General features: G+C 41.9%; 1 protein-coding gene, 1 long non-coding RNA gene and 15 other non-coding genes across 17 annotated transcripts in view; all 17 read left to right on the top strand.

Moving 5' to 3' along the window:
• Nucleotides 1–21,850, top strand: part of LOC101159213 (dehydrogenase/reductase SDR family member 13) — a 336,613-nt gene that overhangs the window by 105,799 nt on the left and 208,964 nt on the right. The gene's annotated exons all lie outside the window — the stretch shown is intronic.
• Nucleotides 4,019–4,091, top strand: trnav-cac (transfer RNA valine (anticodon CAC)). The gene has a single exon. It is a non-coding gene; the product is annotated as a tRNA-Val (tRNA).
• On the top strand, nucleotides 5,225–5,297 carry trnav-cac (transfer RNA valine (anticodon CAC)). Its single transcript has one exon. It is a non-coding gene; the product is annotated as a tRNA-Val (tRNA).
• On the top strand, nucleotides 5,857–5,931 carry trnai-aau (transfer RNA isoleucine (anticodon AAU)). Its single transcript has one exon. It is a non-coding gene; the product is annotated as a tRNA-Ile (tRNA).
• On the top strand, nucleotides 6,431–6,503 carry trnav-cac (transfer RNA valine (anticodon CAC)). The gene has a single exon. It is a non-coding gene; the product is annotated as a tRNA-Val (tRNA).
• Nucleotides 7,635–7,707, top strand: trnav-cac (transfer RNA valine (anticodon CAC)). The gene has a single exon. It is a non-coding gene; the product is annotated as a tRNA-Val (tRNA).
• trnai-aau (transfer RNA isoleucine (anticodon AAU)) lies at nucleotides 8,266–8,340 on the top strand. The gene has a single exon. It is a non-coding gene; the product is annotated as a tRNA-Ile (tRNA).
• On the top strand, nucleotides 8,839–8,911 carry trnav-cac (transfer RNA valine (anticodon CAC)). Its single transcript has one exon. It is a non-coding gene; the product is annotated as a tRNA-Val (tRNA).
• Nucleotides 10,045–10,117, top strand: trnav-cac (transfer RNA valine (anticodon CAC)). The gene has a single exon. It is a non-coding gene; the product is annotated as a tRNA-Val (tRNA).
• trnai-aau (transfer RNA isoleucine (anticodon AAU)) lies at nucleotides 10,676–10,750 on the top strand. The gene has a single exon. It is a non-coding gene; the product is annotated as a tRNA-Ile (tRNA).
• On the top strand, nucleotides 11,240–11,312 carry trnav-cac (transfer RNA valine (anticodon CAC)). Its single transcript has one exon. It is a non-coding gene; the product is annotated as a tRNA-Val (tRNA).
• Nucleotides 11,871–11,945, top strand: trnai-aau (transfer RNA isoleucine (anticodon AAU)). The gene has a single exon. It is a non-coding gene; the product is annotated as a tRNA-Ile (tRNA).
• Nucleotides 12,444–12,516, top strand: trnav-cac (transfer RNA valine (anticodon CAC)). The gene has a single exon. It is a non-coding gene; the product is annotated as a tRNA-Val (tRNA).
• On the top strand, nucleotides 13,074–13,148 carry trnai-aau (transfer RNA isoleucine (anticodon AAU)). Its single transcript has one exon. It is a non-coding gene; the product is annotated as a tRNA-Ile (tRNA).
• trnav-cac (transfer RNA valine (anticodon CAC)) lies at nucleotides 13,648–13,720 on the top strand. The gene has a single exon. It is a non-coding gene; the product is annotated as a tRNA-Val (tRNA).
• On the top strand, nucleotides 14,852–14,924 carry trnav-cac (transfer RNA valine (anticodon CAC)). Its single transcript has one exon. It is a non-coding gene; the product is annotated as a tRNA-Val (tRNA).
• On the top strand, nucleotides 17,084–20,252 carry LOC144996769 (uncharacterized). Its single transcript, XR_013659596.1, has 2 exons — nucleotides 17,084–17,524; nucleotides 17,561–20,252. It is a non-coding gene; the product is annotated as an uncharacterized LOC144996769 (long non-coding RNA).

Here is a 21,850-nt window from a genome sequence, read left to right as displayed (position 1 = left end):
AGCTGGAGGAACAGTCCCAGCCCCTCGTCCTGCAGCTACATCAGGTGAGCTCCACTCTGAGGAGGATCGACACCAGCAAAGCTGCAGGACCAGATAAGGTGTCAGGTCGGGTTCTGAAGCTGTGCGCACATCAGCTGGCTGGAGTTCTCCTGGACATCTTCAATTGGTCCCTGCAGCTCACCTCAGTTCCCGTGTGCCTCAAGTCCTCCATCATCGTGCCGGTGCCAAAAAAATCATCCGTCTCGTGCCTCAATGATTACCGGCCGGTCGCTCTGACACCGGTGATCATGAAGTGCTTTGAGAGGATCATCCTGAACCACATCAAGGACATCATCCCTGCTACTCTGGACAGTCATCAGTTCGCTTACAGGGAGAACCGATCGACAGAGGACGCAGTATCACTAGCCCTGCATGCTACCCTGTCCCACCTGGAGCATCCTGACACCTATGTCAGGATGTTATTTGTGGACTTCAGTTCAGCCTTCAACACAGTGATCCCGGACAAGCTGACACTGAAGCTCCACAACCTGGGTCTGCCTGCCTCCCTGTGCCTCTGGATCAAAGACTTTCTCACCAACAGGCCCCAAGTGGTGAGAATCGGGGACTCAACATCATCCACTCTGATCCTGAGCACAGGAACACCACAGGGGTGTGTCCTCAGCCCCGCCCTCTTCACTCTGTTCACCCACGACTGCTCCGCTATTCATTCCACAAATCTGGTTTTAAAGTTCGCCGACGACACCACCGTAGTAGGTCTCATATCCAACAATGATGAGACTCACTACAGAGAGGAAGTTCAGCACCTGACAGGATGGTGTGCTGACAACAACCTCATCCTGAACACCTCCAAGACCAAAGAGATCATTGTGGATTTTAGAAGGACTAGAAAGGTGGCACACACCCCCCTCCTCATTAACGGGGAGGAGGTGGAGCAGGTGGACCACATCAAGTTCCTGGGAATCCACATCACATCTGACCTCACCTGGTCGCTGCACACATCCCACCTGGTGAAGAAGGCTCAGCAGAGACTCTTCTTTCTCAGGAAGCTTAAAAGGACTGGACTTTCATCACAACTTCTGGGGAACTTCTACAAGGCAACCATAGAGAGCATCCTCTGTCTGAGTGCTACGGTGTGGTACGGGAGCTGCACCGCTCAGGACAGGAAGGACTTGGCCCGGGTGGTGAAAACCGCACAGGAGATTGTGGGAGGACCTCTCCCACAACTCGACTCAGTGTATGACAGCCGGGTCCGACGGAAGGCTGGTCGTATTGTTGCAGACCCCACCCACCCAGGACATAACCTGTTTGTACCTCTTCCCTCTGGGAAGAGATACAGGAGCATCAGAACTCACACTAACAGACTGAGGAACAGCTTCTTCCCAAGAGCAGTGAGGTCCATCCACCCCCCACCCCCCCCACACATCACACAACTGGGTCAACGAAACCGCCCCCTCCCCCCAGACTTAACATAACCCACTAACCCCTGTCAGCACACAGCTGACAATGCTCTGACTCTATTTTAAACTGTGTGCAATATTCATGCTGTATGTGCAATATCCATTCTAATGTGGAATACCCACTCGTGCAATATTCACCCCACTCTACTGTACAGTATTTAAGTATTTATGCCTTATATAGCTCCTTATTCTTATTTTATTTTATTCTACCTTTTTTATATCGAGAGTTGCTGGAAAAAATTTCATTGTGCTCTGCAGAATGATAATAAAAGATTCTGATCTAATCCAGAAATGAAAAGAGACTCTCCTTCTTTGGTCCCTCGGCATTAAAGAGTCCAGCTCTCTCCTCTTCCTCAACCTTGTTAATTAAATAAATGGTGTAGCCAATATCATTTTCTAGCAGCCACCGAAAGGACTTCCCCTTGTATTTGCCAAATTGAAGAACATACTCCCCCAACACCTCCTGCCTGTCAGATGTATCTCCACCCCTAATGAAGACTTTTGACAGGGCGTTTTCCTTCACTTTTTCCTCTCTCTGGGGAGCAGACTTGTCCTGGAGCTCAGGATTATTTTTGATCCTCTTGGCTTCATCTGAAGGGTCCTGCCTGAGAAACCCAGTTGGGCCTCGTCTGAAGCTCACGCAGATTTTTCCAGGAAAAATTAATTTCCTCTTCATTCTGGAGATCTATAACCAAAGATACATTTATTGTCGTTAGTGGGTGAAGTAGCCCAGGTCTACTGTAACTCAAAAATAGTAAAAAAAAAACAACAACATACAAATATATATATATATATATATATATATATATATATATATATATATATATATATATATATATATATATATATATATATATATATATATATATATATATATATATATATATATATATATATGTGTGTGTGTGTGTAAATGCACATATAGATATTATTAAAGTTATCTACCTTTGGTAAAATTCAAAAGCTTTTGAAAACACACACAAACTATCATGACTAAGTTTGAAGAGGTTTTTCATCTCTTACGAGTAGCCGTATCCTCACCGCTGGAGTTTCAGACCTTTCATGCTCAACAAAAAATAACGGGAAGAGAAATGTCTTCAAACTAGGAACTTTGTCCAGTTTTTTTTTAACTTTTTACTTACATCAGACTTTAACTTGACTTTAACTTGTTGTGCTCTTGTGTTTTAACAGCGATCGGATCAAATCTGGCCGCAGGATTATTGTTGTTTTGTCTTCCTAAAGGCTCTTCCTGTGAAAACCTTACTACTAAGACGATGTGGAAACAGCGCCCCCAAAATCTCGCTAGTGGTGAAAAAGTATATTACATCCGTAGTGTTAAGAACTACCATAGAGAATGAATGAGAAAAGTTAAGAGAGTTAAGCTTAACCATTTTCGGCTCCCGCGCGAAAGGTCCCCAGCTCGAAACTGGGCAGAAACATTCATTTGATGAAAAGAAATAAAGCAGAACCATTTGGAGACCAGACAATAAACACAGCGCTACAGCATTTCTTTGCTCATGATGTACCTTCCACTAATCAAGTCACAACATGCCGTGGTCTGACATTGCTTATACAAAACTGAGTGAAGAAAGTATTGTCCATTTATTTCAAGCTACAAATCATGCATATGGAAGACTTTTCTCATCTCAAGGCAATAGAACCGGGCTCACATTCCCAAGATAAATCATTGGAACCTCATGTTGAATTGAAATGGATAAAGAATTTAACTCCAAATTTTGGCTTTCACGCAATGTTTCTTCCTCATATTCTCTTACCTGATCCAAAAAGTAAGTCCAGCAACATGAAAGGTTTCTGTAGAGTTGTGGTTCTCACGTTCGCTTAACACGCGAAAGGTCCCCAGCTCTAAACTGGGCAGAAGCATGTGTTTACTTCTTAAATTGGAGACGTCTGGAGATATGACAGTTTTGTAGTGTTGCTTTTGGAACAGAACTTATTTGCTGATCATGTCTCTAACGACAAGCAAACATGCTGTGAAAGGCCAGTTAGCTCAGATGGCTTAGAGCGTGGTGCTAATAACGCCAAGGTCATGGGTTCAATCCCCATACTGGCCAAAGGCATTCTCCACTGGTAGCTAGCACATGTGCAAATGCCAAACTTGTACCTTCATGCTGTCACCAGTGCATAATTGCTTGGAGTGGCACAGGGTCAACAGATTCCATGACAATATCCATTTCTCTGTCTATTCCACAAGCACTTTCCCCAAATTCTTTGACTCAAAGAGGAAATACAACATTTGGTTCCAAGGTGTAATCCTGTGGGTCTAATCTTTACTGGGCTAGAATTACAAGCATCAAACACATATGGTAGTATCACCATCTACCAATGCGTTCTTCATCTAATTGCTGGAGAATGATACAAATTTCTGGGGGACCTGAACACCTTCATTCAGCCTCTCAGACATCTTGTAAAACAACTTGTTAGTGTACAAGATCACACAGGTTTCGGAGCGTCCGCAATTGTTGTTTTACGCACATACCTTGGCCCTTCTTTTCTCTAAAGTCATCAACAAGGTGTGTTATTTTAAAGTATCAACCACTAAGGTTTCTGTAGTGTAGTGGTTATCACGTTCGCCTCACACGCGAAAGGTCCCCAGCTCGAAACTGGGCAGAAACATTCATTTGATGAAAAGAAATAAAGCAGAACCATTTGGAGACCAGACAATAAACACAGCGCTACAGCATTTCTTTGCTCATGATGTACCTTCCACTAATCAAGTCACAACATGCCGTGGTCTGACATTGCTTATACAAAACTGAGTGAAGAAAGTATTGTCCATTTATTTCAAGCTACAAATCATGCATATGGAAGACTTTTCTCATCTCAAGGCAATAGAACCGGGCTCACATTCCCAAGATAAATCATTGGAACCTCATGTTGAATTGAAATGGATAAAGAATTTAACACCAAATTTTGGCTTTCACGCAATGTTTCTTCCTCATATTCTCTTACCTGATCCAAAAAGTAAGTCCAGCAACATGAGAGGTTTCTGTAGTGTAGTGGTTCTCACGTTCGCTTAACACGCGAAAGGTCCCCAGCTCTAAACTGGGCAGAAGCATGTGTTTACTTCTTAAATTGGAGACGTCTGGAAATATGACAGTTTTGTAGTGTTGCTTTTGGAACAGAACTTATTTGCTGATCATGTCTCTAACGACAAGCAAACATGCTGTGAAAGGCCAGTTAGCTCAGATGGTTTAGAGCGTGGTGCTAATAACGCCAAGGTCGTGGGTTCAATCCCCATACTGGCCAAAGCCATTCTCCACTGGTAGCTAGCACATGTGCAAATGCCAAACTTGTACCTTCATGCTGTCACCAGTGCATAATTGCTTTGAAAAGCTTGGAGTGGCACAGGGTCAACAGATTCCATGACATTATCCATTTCTCTGTCTATTCCACAAGCACTTTCCCCAAATTCTTTGACTCAAAGAGGAAATACAACATTTGGTTCCAAGGAGTAATCCTGTGGGTCTTATCTTTACTGGGCTAGAATTACAAGCATCAAACACATATGGTAGTATCACCATCTACCAATGCGTTCTTCATCTAATTGCTGGAGAATGATACAAATTTCTGGGGGACCTGAACACCTTCATTCAGCCTCTCATACATCTTGTAAAACAACTTGTTAGTGTACAAGATCACACAGGTTTCAGAGCGTCCGCAAATGTTGTTTTACGCACATACCTTGGCCCTTCTTTTCTAGAAAAGTCATCAACAAGGTGTGTTATTTTAAAGTATCAACCACTAAGGTTTCTGTAGTGTAGTGGTTATCACGTTCGCCTCACACGCGAAAGGTCCCCAGCTCGAAACTGGGCAGAAACATTCATTTGATGAAAAAGAAATAAAGCAGAACCATTTGGAGACCAGACAATAAACACAGCGCTACAGCATTTCTTTGCTCATGATGTACCTTCCACTAATCAAGTCACAACATGCCGTGGTCTGACATTGCTTATACAAAACTGAGTGAAGAAAGTATTGTCCATTTATTTCAAGCTACAAATCATGCATATGGAAGACTTTTCTCAGCTCAAGCCAATAGAACCGGGCTCACATTCCCAAGATAAATCATTGGAACCTCATGTTGAATTGAAATGGATAAAGAATTTAACTCCAAATTTTGGCTTTCACGCAATGTTTCTTCCTCATATTCTCTTACCTGATCCAAAAAGTAAGTCCAGCAACATGAAAGGTTTCTGTAGTGTAGTGGTTCTCACGTTCGCTTAACACGCGAAAGGTCCCCAGCTCTAAACTGGGCAGAAGCATGTGTTTACTTCTTAAATTGGAGACGTCTGGAGATATGACAGTTTTGTAGTGTTGCTTTTGGAACAGAACTTATTTGCTGATCATGTCTCTAACGACAAGCAAACATGCTGTGAAAGGCCAGTTAGCTCAGATGGTTTAGAGCGTGGTGCTAATAACGCCAAGGTCATGGGTTCAATCCCCATACTGGCCAAAGCCATTCTCCACTGGTAGCTAGCACATGTGCAAATGCCAAACTTGTACCTTCATGCTGTCACCAGTGCATAATTGCTTTGAAAAGCTTGGAGTGGCACAGGGTCAACAGATTCCATGACAATATCCATTTCTCTGTCTATTCCACAAGCACTTTCCCCAAATTCTTTGACTCAAAGAGGAAATACAACATTTGGTTCCAAGGAGTAATCCTGTGGGTCTAATCTTTACTGGGCTAGAATTACAAGCATCAAACACATATGGTAGTATCACCATCTACCAATGCGTTCTTCATCTAATTGCTGGAGAATGATACAAATTTCTGGGGGACCTGAACACCTTCATTCAGCCTCTCAGACATCTTGTAAAACAACTTGTTAGTGTACAAGATCACACAGGTTTCGGAGCGTCCGCAATTGTTGTTTTACGCACATACCTTGGCCCTTCTTTTCTTTAAAGTCATCAACAAGGTGTGTTATTTTAAAGTATCAACCACTAAGGTTTCTGTAGTGTAGTGGTTATCACGTTCGCCTCACACGCGAAAGGTCCCCAGCTCGAAACTGGGCAGAAACATTCATTTGATGAAAAGAAATAAAGCAGAACCATTTGGAGACCAGACAATAAACACAGCGCTACAGTATTTCTTTGCTCATGATGTACCTTCCACTAATCAAGTCACAACATGCCGTGGTCTGACATTGCTTATACAAAACTGAGTGAAGAAAGTATTGTCCATTTATTTCAAGCTACAAATCATGCATATGGAAGACTTTTCTCATCTCAAGGCAATAGAACCGGGCTCACATTCCCAAGATAAATCATTGGAACCTCATGTTGAATTGAAATGGATAAAGAATTTAACTCCAAATTTTGGCTTTCACGCAATGTTTCTTCCTCATATTCTCTTACCTGATCCAAAAAGTAAGTCCAGCAACATGAAAGGTTTCTGTAGTCTAGTGGTTCTCACGTTCGCTTAACACGCGAAAGGTCCCCAGCTCTAAACTGGGCAGAAGCATGTGTTTACTTCTTAAATTGGAGACGTCTGGAGATATGACAGTTTTGTAGTGTTGCTTTTGGAACAGAACTTATTTGCTGATCATGTCTCTAACGACAAGCAAACATGCTGTGAAAGGCCAGTTAGCTCAGATGGCTTAGAGCGTGGTGCTAATAACGCCAAGGTCATGGGTTCAATCCCCATACTGGCCAAAGGCATTCTCCACTGGTAGCTAGCACATGTGCAAATGCCAAACTTGTACCTTCATGCTGTCACCAGTGCATAATTGCTTTGAAAAGCTTGGAGTGGCACAGGGTCAACAGATTCCATGACAATATCCATTTCTCTGTCTATTCCACAAGCACTTTCCCCAAATTCTTTGACTCAAAGAGGAAATACAACATTTGGTTCCAAGGTGTAATCCTGTGGGTCTAATCTTTACTGGGCTAGAATTACAAGCATCAAACACATATGGTAGTATCACCATCTACCAATGCGTTCTTCATCTAATTGCTGGAGAATGATACAAATTTCTGGGGGACCTGAAACCTTCATTCAGCCTCTCAGACATTTTGTAAAACAACTTGTTAGTGTACAAGATCACACAGGTTTCGGAGCGTCCGCAATTGTTGTTTTACGCACATACCTTGGCCCTTCTTTTCTTTAAAGTCATCAACAAGGTGTGTTATTTTAAAGTATCAACCACTAAGGTTTCTGTAGTGTAGTGGTTATCACGTTCGCCTCACACGCGAAAGGTCCCCAGCTCGAAACTGGGCAGAAACATTCATTTGATGAAAAGAAATAAAGCAGAACCATTTGGAGACCAGACAATAAACACAGCGCTACAGCATTTCTTTGCTCATGATGTACCTTCCACTAATCAAGTCACAACATGCCGTGGTCTGACATTGCTTATACAAAACTGAGTGAAGAAAGTATTGTCCATTTATTTCAAGCTACAAATCATGCATATGGAAGACTTTTCTCATCTCAAGGCAATAGAACCGGGCTCACATTCCCAAGATAAATCATTGGAACCTCATGTTGAATTGAAATGGATAAAGAATTTAACTCCAAATTTTGGCTTTCACGCAATGTTTCTTCCTCATATTCTCTTACCTGATCCAAAAAGTAAGTCCAGCAACATGAAAGGTTTCTGTAGTGTAGTGGTTCTCACGTTCGCTTAACACGCGAAAGGTCCCCAGCTCTAAACTGGGCAGAAGCATGTGTTTACTTCTTAAATTGGAGACGTCTGGAGATATGACAGTTTTGTAGTGTTGCTTTTGGAACAGAACTTATTTGCTGATCATGTCTCTAACGACAAGCAAACATGCTGTGAAAGGCCAGTTAGCTCAGATGGTTTAGAGCATGGTGCTAATAACGCCAAGGTCATGGGTTCAATCCCCATACTGGCCAAAGGCATTCTGCACTGGTAGCTAACACATGTTCAAATGCCAAACTCGTACCTTCATGCTGTCACCAGTGCATAATTGCTTTGAAAAGCTTGGAGTGGCACAGGGTCAACAGATTCCATGACAATATCCATTTCTCTGTCTATTCCACAAGCACTTTCCCCAAATTCTTTGACTCAAAGAGGAAATACAACATTTGGTTCCAAGGTGTAATCCTGTGGGTCTAATCTTTACTGGGCTAGAATTACAAGCATCAAACACATATGGTAGTATCACCATCTACCAATGCGTTCTTCATCTAATTGCTGGAGAATGATACAAATTTCTGGGGGACCTGAAACCTTCATTCAGCCTCTCAGACATCTTGTAAAACAACTTGTTAGTGTACAAGATCACACAGGTTTCGGAGCGTCCGCAATTGTTGTTTTACGCACATACCTTGGCCCTTCTTTTCTCTAAAGTCATCAACAAGGTGTGTTATTTTAAAGTATCAACCACTAAGGTTTCTGTAGTGTAGTGGTTATCACGTTCGCCTCACACGCGAAAGGTCCCCAGCTCGAAACTGGGCAGAAACATTCATTTGATGAAAAGAAATAAAGCAGAACCATTTGGAGACCAGACAATAAACACAGCGCTACAGCATTTCTTTGCTCATGATGTACCTTCCACTAATCAAGTCACAACATGCCGTGGTCTGACATTGCTTATACAAAACTGAGTGAAGAAAGTATTGTCCATTTATTTCAAGCTACAAATCATGCATATGGAAGACTTTTCTCATCTCAAGGCAATAGAACCGGGCTCACATTCCCAAGATAAATCATTGGAACCTCATGTTGAATTGAAATGGATAAAGAATTTAACTCCAAATTTTGGCTTTCACGCAATGTTTCTTCCTCATATTCTCTTACCTGATCCAAAAAGTAAGTCCAGCAACATGAGAGGTTTCTGTAGTGTAGTGGTTCTCACGTTCGCTTAACACGCGAAAGGTCCCCAGCTCTAAACTGGGCAGAAGCATGTGTTTACTTCTTAAATTGGAGACGTCTGGAAATATGACAGTTTTGTAGTGTTGCTTTTGGAACAGAACTTATTTGCTGATCATGTCTCTAACGACAAGCAAACATGCTGTGAAAGGCCAGTTAGCTCAGATGGTTTAGAGCGTGGTGCTAATAACGCCAAGGTCGTGGGTTCAATCCCCATACTGGCCAAAGCCATTCTCCACTGGTAGCTAGCACATGTGCAAATGCCAAACTTGTACCTTCATGCTGTCACCAGTGCATAATTGCTTTGAAAAGCTTGGAGTGGCACAGGGTCAACAGATTCCATGACATTATCCATTTCTCTGTCTATTCCACAAGCACTTTCCCCAAATTCTTTGACTCAAAGAGGAAATACAACATTTGGTTCCAAGGAGTAATCCTGTGGGTCTTATCTTTACTGGGCTAGAATTACAAGCATCAAACACATATGGTAGTATCACCATCTACCAATGCGTTCTTCATCTAATTGCTGGAGAATGATACAAATTTCTGGGGGACCTGAACACCTTGATTCAGCCTCTCATACATCTTGTAAAACAACTTGTTAGTGTACAAGATCACACAGGTTTCAGAGCGTCCGCAAATGTTGTTTTACGCACATACCTTGGCCCTTCTTTTCTAGAAAAGTCATCAACAAGGTGTGTTATTTTAAAGTATCAACCACTAAGGTTTCTGTAGTGTAGTGGTTATCACGTTCGCCTCACACGCGAAAGGTCCCCAGCTCGAAACTGGGCAGAAACATTCATTTGATGAAAAGAAATAAAGCAGAACCATTTGGAGCCCAGACAATAAACACAGCGCTACAGCATTTCTTTGCTCATGATGTACCTTCCACTAATCAAGTCACAACATGCCGTGGTCTGACATTGCTTATACAAAACTGAGTGAAGAAAGTATTGTCCATTTATTTCAAGCTACAAATCATGCATATGGAAGACTTTTCTCAGCTCAAGGCAATAGAACCGGGCTCACATTCCCAAGATAAATCATTGGAACCTCATGTTGAATTGAAATGGATAAAGAATTTAACTCCAAATTTTGGCTTTCACGCAATGTTTCTTCCTCATATTCTCTTACCTGATCCAAAAAGTAAGTCCAGCAACATGAAAGGTTTCTGTAGTGTAGTGGTTCTCACGTTCGCTTAACACGCGAAAGGTCCCCAGCTCTAAACTGGGCAGAAGCATGTGTTTACTTCTTAAATTGGAGACGTCTGGAAATATGACAGTTTTGTAGTGTTGCTTTTGGAACAGAACTTATTTGCTGATCATGTCTCTAACGACAAGCAAACATGCTGTGAAAGGCCAGTTAGCTCAGATGGTTTAGAGCGTGGTGCTAATAACGCCAAGGTCATGGGTTCAATCCCCATACTGGCCAAAGGCATTCTCCACTGGTAGCTAGCACATGTGCAAATGCCAAACTTGTACCTTCATGCTGTCACCAGTGCATAATTGCTTGGAGTGGCACAGGGTCAACAGATTCCATGACAATATCCATTTCTCTGTCTATTCCACAAGCACTTTCCCCAAATTCTTTGACTCAAAGAGGAAATACAACATTTGGTTCCAAGGTGTAATCCTGTGGGTCTAATCTTTACTGGGCTAGAATTACAAGCATCAAACACATATGGTAGTATCACCATCTACCAATGCGTTCTTCATCTAATTGCTGGAGAACAATACAAATTTCTGGGGGACCTGAACACCTTCATTCAGCCTCTCATACATCTTGTAAAACAACTTGTTAGTGTACAAGATCACACAGGTTTCAGAGCGTCCGCAAATGTTGTTTTACGCACATACCTTGGCCCTTCTTTTCTCTAAAGTCATCAACAAGGTGTGTTATTTTAAAGTATGAACCACTAAGGTTTCTGTAGTGTAGTGGTTATCACGTTCGCCTCACACGCGAAAGGTCCCCAGCTCGAAACTGGGCAGAAACATTCATTTGATGAAAAGAAATAAAGCAGAACCATTTGGAAACCAGACAATAAACACAGCGCTACAGCATTTCTTTGCTCATGATGTACCTTCCACTAATCAAGTCACAACATGCCGTGGTCTGACATTGCTTATACAAAACTGAGTGAAGAAAGTATTGTCCATTTATTTCAAGCTACAAATCATGCATATGGAAGACTTTTCTCATCTCAAGGCAATAGAACCGGGCTCACATTCCCAAGATAAATCATTGGAACCTCATCTTGAATTGAAATGGATAAAGAATTTAACTCCAAATTTTGGCTTTCACGCAATGTTTCTTCCTCATATTCTCTTACCTGATCCAAAAAGTAAGTCCAGCAACATGAAAGGTTTCTGTAGTGTAGTGGTTCTCACGTTCGCTTAACACGCGAAAGGTCCCCAGCTCTAAACTGGGCAGAAACTTGTGTTTACTTCTTAAATTGGAGACGTCTGGAGATATGACAGTTTTGTAGTGTTGCTTTTGGAACAGAACTTATTTGCTGATCATGTCTCTAATGACAAGCAAACATGCTGTGAAAGGCCAGTTAGCTCAGATGGTTTAGAGCGTGGTGCTAATAACGCCAAGGTCATGGGTTCAATCCCCATACTGGCCAAAGGCATTCTCCACTGGTAGCTAGCACATGTGCAAATGCCAAACTTGTACCTTCATGCTGTCACCAGTGCATAATTGATTTGAAAAGCTTGGAGTGGCACAGGGTCAACAGATTCCATGACAATATCCATTTCTCTGTCTATTCCACAAGCACTTTCCCCAAATTCTTTGACTCAAAGAGGAAATACAACATTTGGTTCCAAGGAGTAATCCTGTGGGTCTAATCTTTACTGGGCTAGAATTACAAGCATCAAACACATATGGTAGAATCACCATCTACCAATGCGTTCTTCATCTAATTGCTGGAGAATGATACAAATTTCTGGGGGACCTGAAACCTTCATTCAGCCTCTCAGACATCTTGTAAAACAACTTGTTAGTGTACAAGATCACACAGGTTTCGGAGCGTCCGCAATTGTTGTTTTACGCACATACCTTGGCCCTTCTTTTCTCTAAAGTCATCAACAAGGTGTGTTATTTTAAAGTATCAACCACTAAGGTTTCTGTAGTGTAGTGGTTATCACGTTCGCCTCACACGCGAAAGGTCCCCAGCTCGAAACTGGGCAGAAACATTCATTTGATGAAAAGAAATAAAGCAGAACCATTTGGAGACCAGACAATAAACACAGCGCTACAGCATTTCTTTGCTCATGATGTACCTTCCACTAATCAAGTCACAACATGCCGTGGTCTGACATTGCTTATACAAAACTGAGTGAAGAAAGTATTGTCCATTTATTTCAAGCTACAAATCATGCATATGGAAGACTTTTCTCATCTCAAGGCAATAGAACCGGGCTCACATTCCCAAGATAAATCATTGGAACCTCATGTTGAATTGAAATGGATAAAGAATTTAACTCCAAATTTTGGCTTTCACGCAATGTTTCTTCCTCATATTCTCTTACCTGATCCAAAAAGTGAGTCCAGCAAAATGAAAGGTTTCTGCAGTGTAGTGGTTATCACGTTCGCCTAACACGCGAAAGGTCCCCAGCTTGAAACTGGGCAGAAACTTGTGTTTACTTCTTAAATTGGAGACGTCTGGATAATGACAGTTTCGTAGCGTTGCTTTTGGAACAGAACTTTTTTGCTGATCATGTCTCTAACGACAAGCAAACATGCTTTGAAAGGCCAGTTAGCTCAGATGGTTTAGAGCATGGTGCTAATAACGCCAAGGTCATGGGTTCAATCCCCATACTGGCCAAAGGCATTCTGCACTGGTAGCTAACACATGTTCAAATGCCAAACTCGTACCTTCATGCTGTCACCAGTGCATATTTGCTTTAAAAAGCTTGGAGTGGCACAGGGTCAACAGATTCCATGACAATATCCATTTCTCTGTCTATTCCACAAGCACTTTCCCCAAATTCTTAGACTCAAAGAGGAAATACAACATTTGGTTCCAAGGAGTAATCCTGTGTGTCTTATCTTTACTGGGCTAGAATTACAAGCATCAAACACATATGGTAGTATCACCATCTACCAATGCGTTCTTCATCTAATTGCTGGAGAACGATACAAATTTCTGGGGGACCTGAACACCTTCATGCAGCCTCTCATACATCTTGTAAAACAACTTGTTAGTGTACAAGATCACACAGGTTTCGGAGCGTCCGCAATTGTTGTTTTACGCACATACCTTGGCCCTTCTTTTCTCTAAAGTCATCAACAAGGTGTGTTATTTTAAAGTATCAACCACTAAGGTTTGTGTAGTGTAGTGGTTATCACGTTCGCCTCACACGCGAAAGGTCCCCAGCTCGAAACTGGGCAGAAACATTCATATGATGAAAAGAAATAAAGCCGAACCATTTGGAGACCAGACAATAAACACAGCGCTACAGCATTTCTTTGCTCATGATAAACTTCCACTAATCAAGTCACAACATGCCGTGGTCTGACATTGCTTATTCAAAACTGAGTGAAGAAAGTATTGTCCATTTATTTCAAGCTGCAAATCATGCATATGGAAGAAAATCCTCATCTCAAGGCAATAGCACCGGGCTCACATTCCCAAGAAAAAGCAATGGATCTTCATGATGAACTGAAAAGGTTGAAGAATTTAACTCCAAATTTTGGCTTTCATGCAATGTTTCTTCCTCATATTCTCTTACCTGATCCAAAAAGTAAGTCCATCAACACGAAAGGTTTCTGTAGTGTAGTGGTTATCACGTTCGCCTAACACGCGAAAAATCCCAAGCTCGAAACTGGGCAGAAGCATGTGTTTACTTCTTAAATTGGAGACGTCTGGAGATATGACAGTTTTGTAGGGTTGCTTTTGGAACGGAACTTATTTGCTGATCATGTCTCTAACGACAAGCAAACATGCTGTGAAAGGCCAGTTAGCTCAGATGGTTTAGAGCATGGTGCTAATAACGCCAAGGTCGTGGGTTCAATCCCCATACTGGCCAAAGGCATTCTCCACTGGTAGCTAGCACATGTGCAAATGCCAAACTTGTACCTTCATGCTGTCACCAGTGCATAATTGCTTTAAAAAGCTTGGAGTGGCACAGGGTCAACAGATTCCATGACAATATCCATTTCTCTGTCTATTCCACAAGCACTTTCCCCAAATTCTTTGACTCAAAGAGGAAATACAACATTTGGTTCCAAGGAGTAATCCTGTGTGTCTTATCTTTACTGGGCTAGAATTACAAGCATCAAACACATATGATAGTATCACCATCTACCAATGCGTTCTTCATCTAATTGCTGGAGAATGATACAAATTTCTGGGGTTCCTGAACACCTTCATTCAGCCTCTCATACATCTTGTAAAACAACTTGTTAGTGTACAAGATCACACAGGTTTCAGAGCGTCCACAAATGTTGTTTTACGCACATACCTTGGCCCTTCCATTCTCTTAAGTCATCAACAAGGTATGTTATTTTAAAGTATCAACCACTAAAGTTTCTGTGTTGTAGTGGTTATCAAGTTCGCCTCACACGCGAAAGGTCCCCAGCTCGAAACTGGGCAGAAACATTCATCTGATGAAAAGAAATAAAGCAGAACCATTTGGAGACCAGACAATAAACACAGCGCTACAGCATTTCTTTGCTCATGATGTACCTTCCACTAATCAAGTCACAACATGCCGTGGTCTGACATTGCTTATACAAAACTGAGTGAAGAAAGTATTGTCCATTTATTTCAAGCTACAAATCATGCATATGGAAGACTTTTCTCATCTCAAGGCAATAGAACCGGGCTCACATTCCCAAGATAAATCATTGGAACCTCATGTTGAATTGAAATGGATAAAGAATTTAACTCCAAATTTTGGCTTTCACGCAATGTTTCTTCCTCATATTCTCTTACCTGATCCAAAAAGTAAGTCCAGCAACATGAGAGGTTTCTGTAGTGTAGTGGTTCTCACGTTCGCTTAACACGCGAAAGGTCCCCAGCTCTAAACTGGGCAGAAGCATGTGTTTACTTCTTAAATTGGAAACGTCTGGAGATATGACAGTTTTGTAGTGTTGCTTTGGAACAGAACTTATTTGCTGATCATGTCTCTAACGACAAGCAAACATGCTGTGAAAGGCCAGTTAGCTCAGATGGTTTAGAGCGTGGTGCTAATAACGCCAAGGTCGTGGGTTCAATCCCCATAGTGGCCAAAGGCATTCTGCACTCGTAGCTAACACATGTGCAAATGCCAAACTCGTACCTTCATGCTGTCACCAGTGCATAATTGCTTTAAAAAGCTTGGAGTTGCACAGGGTCAACAGATACCATGACAATATCCATTTCTCTGTCTATTCCGCAAGCACTTTCCCCAAATTCTTAGACTCAAAGAGGAAATAAAACATTTGGTTCCAAGGAGTAATCCTGTGGGTCTTATCTTTACTGGGCTAGAATTACAAGCATCAAACACATATGGTAGTATCACCATCTACCAATGCGTTCTTCATCTAATTGCTGGAGAACGATACAAATTTCTGGGGGACCTGAACACCTTCATTCAGCCTCTCATATATCTTGTAAAACAACTTGCTAGTGTACTAGATCACACAGGTTTCGGAGCGTCCGCAATTGTTGTTTTACGCACATACCTTGGCCCTTCTTTTCTCTAAAGTCATCAACAAGGTGTGTTATTTTAAAGTGTCAACCACTAAGGTTTCTGTGTTGTAGTTGTGATCACGTTCGCCTCACACGCGAAAGGTCCCCAGCTCGAAACTGGGCAGAAACATTCATTTGATGAAAAGAAATAAAGACGAACCATTTGGAAACCAGAGAAAAAACACAGCGCTACAGCATTTCTTTGCTCATGATGTACCTTCCACTAATCAAGTCACAACATGCCGTGGTCTGACATTGCTTATACAAAACTGAGTGAAGAAAGTATTGTCCATTTATTTCAAGCTACAAATCATGCGTATGGAAAACTTTCCTCATCTCAAGGCAAGAGAACCGGGCTCACATTCCCAAGATAAATCATTGGAACCTCATGTTGAATTGAAATGGATAAAGAATTTAACTCCAAATTTTGGCTTTCACGCAATGTTTCTTCCTCATATTCTCTTACCTGATCCAAAAAGTAAGTCCAGCAACATGAGAGGTTTCTGTAGTCTAGTGGTTATCACGTTCGCTTAACACGCGAAAGGTCCCCAGCTCTAAACTGGGCAGAAGCATGTGTTTACTTCTTAAATTGGAGACGTCTGGAGATATGACAGTTTCGTAGCGTTGCTTTTGGAACGGAACTTATTTGCTGATCATGTCTCTAACGACAAGCAAACATGCTGTGAAAGGCCAGTTAGCTCAGATGGTTTAGAGCGTGGTGCTAATAACGCCAAGGTCGTGGGTTCAATCCCCATACTGGCCAAAGGCATTCTCCACTGGTAGCTAGCACATGTGCAAATGCCAACCTTGTACCTTCATGCTGTCACCAGTGCATAATAGCTTTAAATAGCTTGGAGTGGCACAGGGTCAACAGATTCCATGACAATATCCATTTCTCTGTCTATTCCACAAGCACTTTCCCCAAATTCTTTGACTCAAAGAGGAAATACAACATTTGGTTCCAAGGAGTAATCCTGTGGGTCTTATCTTTACTGGGCTAGAATTACAAGCATCAAACACATATGGTAGTATCACCATCTACCAATGCGTTCTTCATCTAATTGCTGGAGAATGATACAAATTTCTTTTTTTTTTTTATAACTTTATTTATTGAACATTTTCTGTATTAAACAGACATACAGAGTGTAAAATGAAATGTAAAAAAGGCAATGTGTAAAAATAAACACTCACATGTCAACCCGTCCCACCCACCCCCGTCAACAACCCCCAGAGGCCAAGTCAGACACAAAAAAAAAAAAAATAAATAAATAAAATAAATAAATAAAAAATAAAAAAGTAAATAAATAAAAAACACAAACCACTTGGGCTTTTTTTTTTCTTTTTTCTTTTTTTTTAAAATAAGAAATACGTCCAGAAAAAAAAAAAAAAAAAAGGTAATTAAATACGTAGTAATAAGTGAGAAAACCAGGGTAACAGCAGTGGCTTTTTGTTGCACTGGTGCTCAGTCAGCCTCCAGATTGTGAGGAAATGTCAAGGAGTCCACATATTGTAGGAAAGGGCTCCAGGTCTCATGAAACACCCTGAGTGAGCCATGAAGTGAGTACCTAAGCCTCTCAAGTTTGAGATTGTAAAGCACCTCGCGGACCCAGCGGACATGCGAAGGGGGACGGGGGAGCTTCCAGTTCAGCAGGACCAGCCTGCGTGCTAATAGGGTGGTAAATGCAACGGCCCGCTTTAGTGCACTCGGCGTGTCTGAAGTTGGGGGGAGACCAAATATTGCCGACATGGGATTTGGTGTGACGGTGTATCTGTAAGCCCTCGTTAGTGTATCAAATACATCTGTCCAAAGAGCTGCGATCACTGGGCATGACCAAAACATATGGGCATGATTGGCAGGAGAGAGATGGCATCTGCTGCAGGCATCACTAATAGAAGGATAGATTTTGGCCAGTCTGGCATTGGTGTAATGGACCCTATAAACAATCTTACATTGAATCAATCTATGGCGGGCGCAAATAGAGGACAAATGGACAAGAGACAATGCCGACCTCCATTGTTGTTCCGTAATGTTAAGGTTTAGACCGTCTTCCCACGCAGTTTTGACAGTATCGGACGGCTTTGAGGATGCTGTCCAAATTGACTTGTAAACGCTTGAAATGCATCCATTAACAAAAGGGTCTTTGGAGAGAAGAACATCCAGAAGAGTTTCTGGTGGGCGATTTGGAAAATGAGGAAACAGTTTTTTAACATAGTCCCTGATCTGGAAGAAACGGAAGAGATGCTGATTCGGGAGGGCATATTTCTTTGACAATTGTTCAAATGAGGAAAATACATTGTTAGTGTATAAGTCAGAGATTGATTTAATCCCATTCCTGTGCCATAGTTTGAATGACAGATCTGTTTTGGACGGATCGAATCTGCAGTTTTTGTAGACTGATGTGAGGACTGTGGAATTTATAAGGCCGAAATGTTTCCTGAATTGACTCCAGATTTTCAAAGAAGTGGACACCACTGGGCAGGTATGGACACTGGGAAGGGGAAGCTGTGCACACAGTATTGAGCGCAGACAAAATTCTGAAGATTTCCCTTCCAGCTGAGTCCAGCTTGAAATGGCCTCATTGTCATCGTTCATCCAGAAAAGAAGTTTCTGGATGTTTGCTGCCCAATAATAAAATCTTAGGACTGGCAGGGCCAGTCCTCCCTCATCCTTCGGGGCTTGTAAGACTGATTTTCGGATACGAGCCGGCCTGCCCGACCATAAAAATGATGAAACGGTCCTGTCTAGCTTGTCAAAAAATGATTTGCCTAGGAAGATTGGAAGATGTTGGAATAGGTAAAGAAACCTGGGAAGGACGGCCATTTTGACCAGAATAACCCGACCTGCAAGCGAGATCGGCAGAGCTGACCAACGTAAAAAATCCCTCTCTGTCCTGTCAATCAGGGGGGTAAAGTTTGTATGGTAGAGCCCAGACAATAATGGGGTGACCTGGATGCCTAGATATCTGAACCCACCAGGTGACCACCGAAACGGAAAAGTAGAGGAAGGGATCATTCGGGCTAGGTCATTGATAGGCAAAAGTTCGCTCTTCTGATAATTAAGTTTGTAGCCAGATATATTGCTATACTCTTGTAGGATATTAAGGATGATGGGAACGGAGGTGATAGGGTCTGAAACGTAAAGCAAAAGATCATCCGCATATAGCGAGACCTTATGAACTGTGCCTAGACGCTTGATGCCAATAAAGGCTGCTTCTGAGCGTAACCAGATGGCCAATGGTTCAATAGCCAGAAGAAACAACAAAGGAGAAAGAGGACAGCCCTGCCTTGTGCCACGATGTAAAGAAAAGGAAGGAGAAAACGTATTGTTAGTGCGAACTGAAGCTTTGGGGGAAGAGTAAAGCAGTTTAACCCAGTCGACAAACCCTCCCCCCAGTCCAAATCGGGATAGAATGTTAAATAGAAAGCTCCACTCGACCCGATCGAAGGCTTTTTCTGCGTCAAGAGAGAGAATGACCTCAGGCATTACAGAGCAAGGCGAAGAAATTATGTTAAAAAGGCGTCTAGTATTACACGACGATAATCTGCCCGGCATGAAACCTGTCTGGTCCAAATTTATGATGGTAGACAAAACGCATTGTAGACGGGAAGCCAGAATTTTAGACAGAATTTTAAAGTCAACATTGAGAAGGGAAATGGGTCTGTAACTGCTGCAAAGTAGAGGGTCTTTGTCTTTCTTAAGGAGAAGAGATATTGTGGCTTCTGAGAGAGTGTTTGGAAGGCAGCCGGAGAGAAAGGCTTCATTATACATATCTTTTAAGAAGGGGCTAAGCACGGAGGAAAAGGTTTTGTAGTATTCAGTGGTAAAACCGTCAGGGCCAGGTGCCTTACCACTTTGGAGTGATTTGATGGCCTCAGAGACTTCTGCCGTAGTGATGGGTTTACCTAAAATTTCAGCATCCTCATCAGTGACACGTGGAAAAGTAATTTTATCAAGCGCAAGATCTGGAGAGTGTGGACACTCAGATGTATAAAGAGTCGAGTAGAACTTCGCAAATGTCTCGTTTACACTAACTGGGTCTGTGATCGTCACACCCGCTGGAGATAATATTGCTGGAATAAGCCTAGAAGATGCCTCAGCCCTTGCCTGGTATGAAAGAAGCTTCCCCGCCTTGTCACCCGATTCATAGAAACGTTGTCTGGATTTAAGCAGCAGCGTTCTGACCTCCGTGGTAGAGATAAGATCAAGCTCTGTCTGTAGTGCGAGTCGTTTCTTATACAAGTCTGGATCAAAACTAGCAGCTAATAATTGGTCTGTGTCCTTGATGTCGTTCAGAAGTAAATTTGTACGAGCAGACTCCACTTTCCTCTTATTAGAAATAAAAGAAATCAGTTGACCTCTAATGTACGCCTTTGAGGCCTCCCAGAGATTGCTTCTATTTGTTTCTGGCAGGTCATTAAATTCAAAAAATAGAGTTAGTTGTGATTGTATAAACTCTTTATAGGATTCCTCAGCTAGGAGGACGGCATTGAACCTCCACTGGTTCAACAGGCGAGGCCGGGAGAGTATGGCCAGATCAAGAGAAACCGGAGAATGGTCTGATATAGCTATACCGTGATAGTCGACAGAAACCAGATTAGACAGAAGTCGTACATCTAAAAGAAAAAAGTCAATACGAGAAAAGGTGCGATGAACATGAGAGAAGAATGAGAACGATTTTCCCCCCGGGAATTTATGCCTCCATGGGTCAGTAATACCGAACTGTTGAGAGAGAGTCGATAGCATTTTGGCTGCTCTAGTAGGGGGGGCAGAAGTGTTAGAAGATCGATCAAGCTGCGGATCCTGCACAAAATTAAAGTCACCACCCATAATTATATAGTGATTTTGGAGATCTGGAAAAGATGAAAAAAGTTTTTTAACAAAAGCACTGTCGTCCCAGTTAGGGCCGTAAACACAGATGAATAGAAAGGATGTTAGTTGAATCTTCCCAGAAACTATTACATATCTGCCATTCGGGTCTAGCACTGACTTTTCTGCAATAAAAGGAAGATCCTTATGGAAAATTATGGCTGCACCACGGGCCCTGCAATTAAATGTGGAGTGAAAGACTTCCCCCACCCAATGTTTTTTAAGTCGCACAACTTCCTTATTGGGCATGTGAGTTTCCTGGAGAAAATAAATATCTCCTTTAAGGCGATTTAAGTGGGTCATTACTCGCCCCAGTTTTGTAGCATTCCCCAGCCCCTTCACATTCCACGAAATAAGTCTGAATCTGTTATTTATGTTTATAGAAGACATACCTCAAACAAGATCTTTAATTAAAGTGATGGGCGTGGACATGGTAGGTTGGAAGAGCACGGCTGGTCTCTGTAAGGAAATCTGAGTGAAACGAAGAAAAAAAAAAAAAAAAAAAAAAAAGAAGAAAAAAAAATAAATAATAATAATAATAATAAAATGAAATAATAAGCTTGGCCTGAACATCCCCATATATACATGAAAACAAGAAACAAGTGTCCATTGCACAACGGTGTCAACACCTAACCACGGGACTTCCCTCTTTCGTCCAAAGTCCTCCAAATCCCCAAGTTTAAAGGCACATTATAATTGCCCCAATAACAGAAGTCAAAATTACCCTTAGAAAAGTGTGAGTAAAATAATTATAGCTACTTCAAAAGAAAAAAGTAAATAAGCAATTAAAAATATTTATATATAAAATAAAATAAAATAAAATAAAAAATAATAACTAGCTTAGGTCCTGAGGTGGCAGTCATTTAGACAGTAGCAACAGCCTTCTTGACAGGTCACGTATTGTTACTAGTTGGATTCAGGAAGGGACCGGTCACCATCATCTCGGCAGCGACGAGAGACAAAATCGGCAGCATCTTTCACCGAG

The sequence above is a fragment of the Oryzias latipes genome, chromosome 13 (genome assembly GCF_053564925.1).
Source record: "Oryzias latipes strain Hd-rR chromosome 13, Olatipes_Hd-rR_3.1".
Lineage (NCBI taxonomy): Eukaryota > Metazoa > Chordata > Actinopteri > Beloniformes > Adrianichthyidae > Oryzias > Oryzias latipes.
The sequence above is the reverse complement of the archived record's forward strand: the minus strand, read 5'-3'. Positions and strand labels throughout refer to the sequence as shown.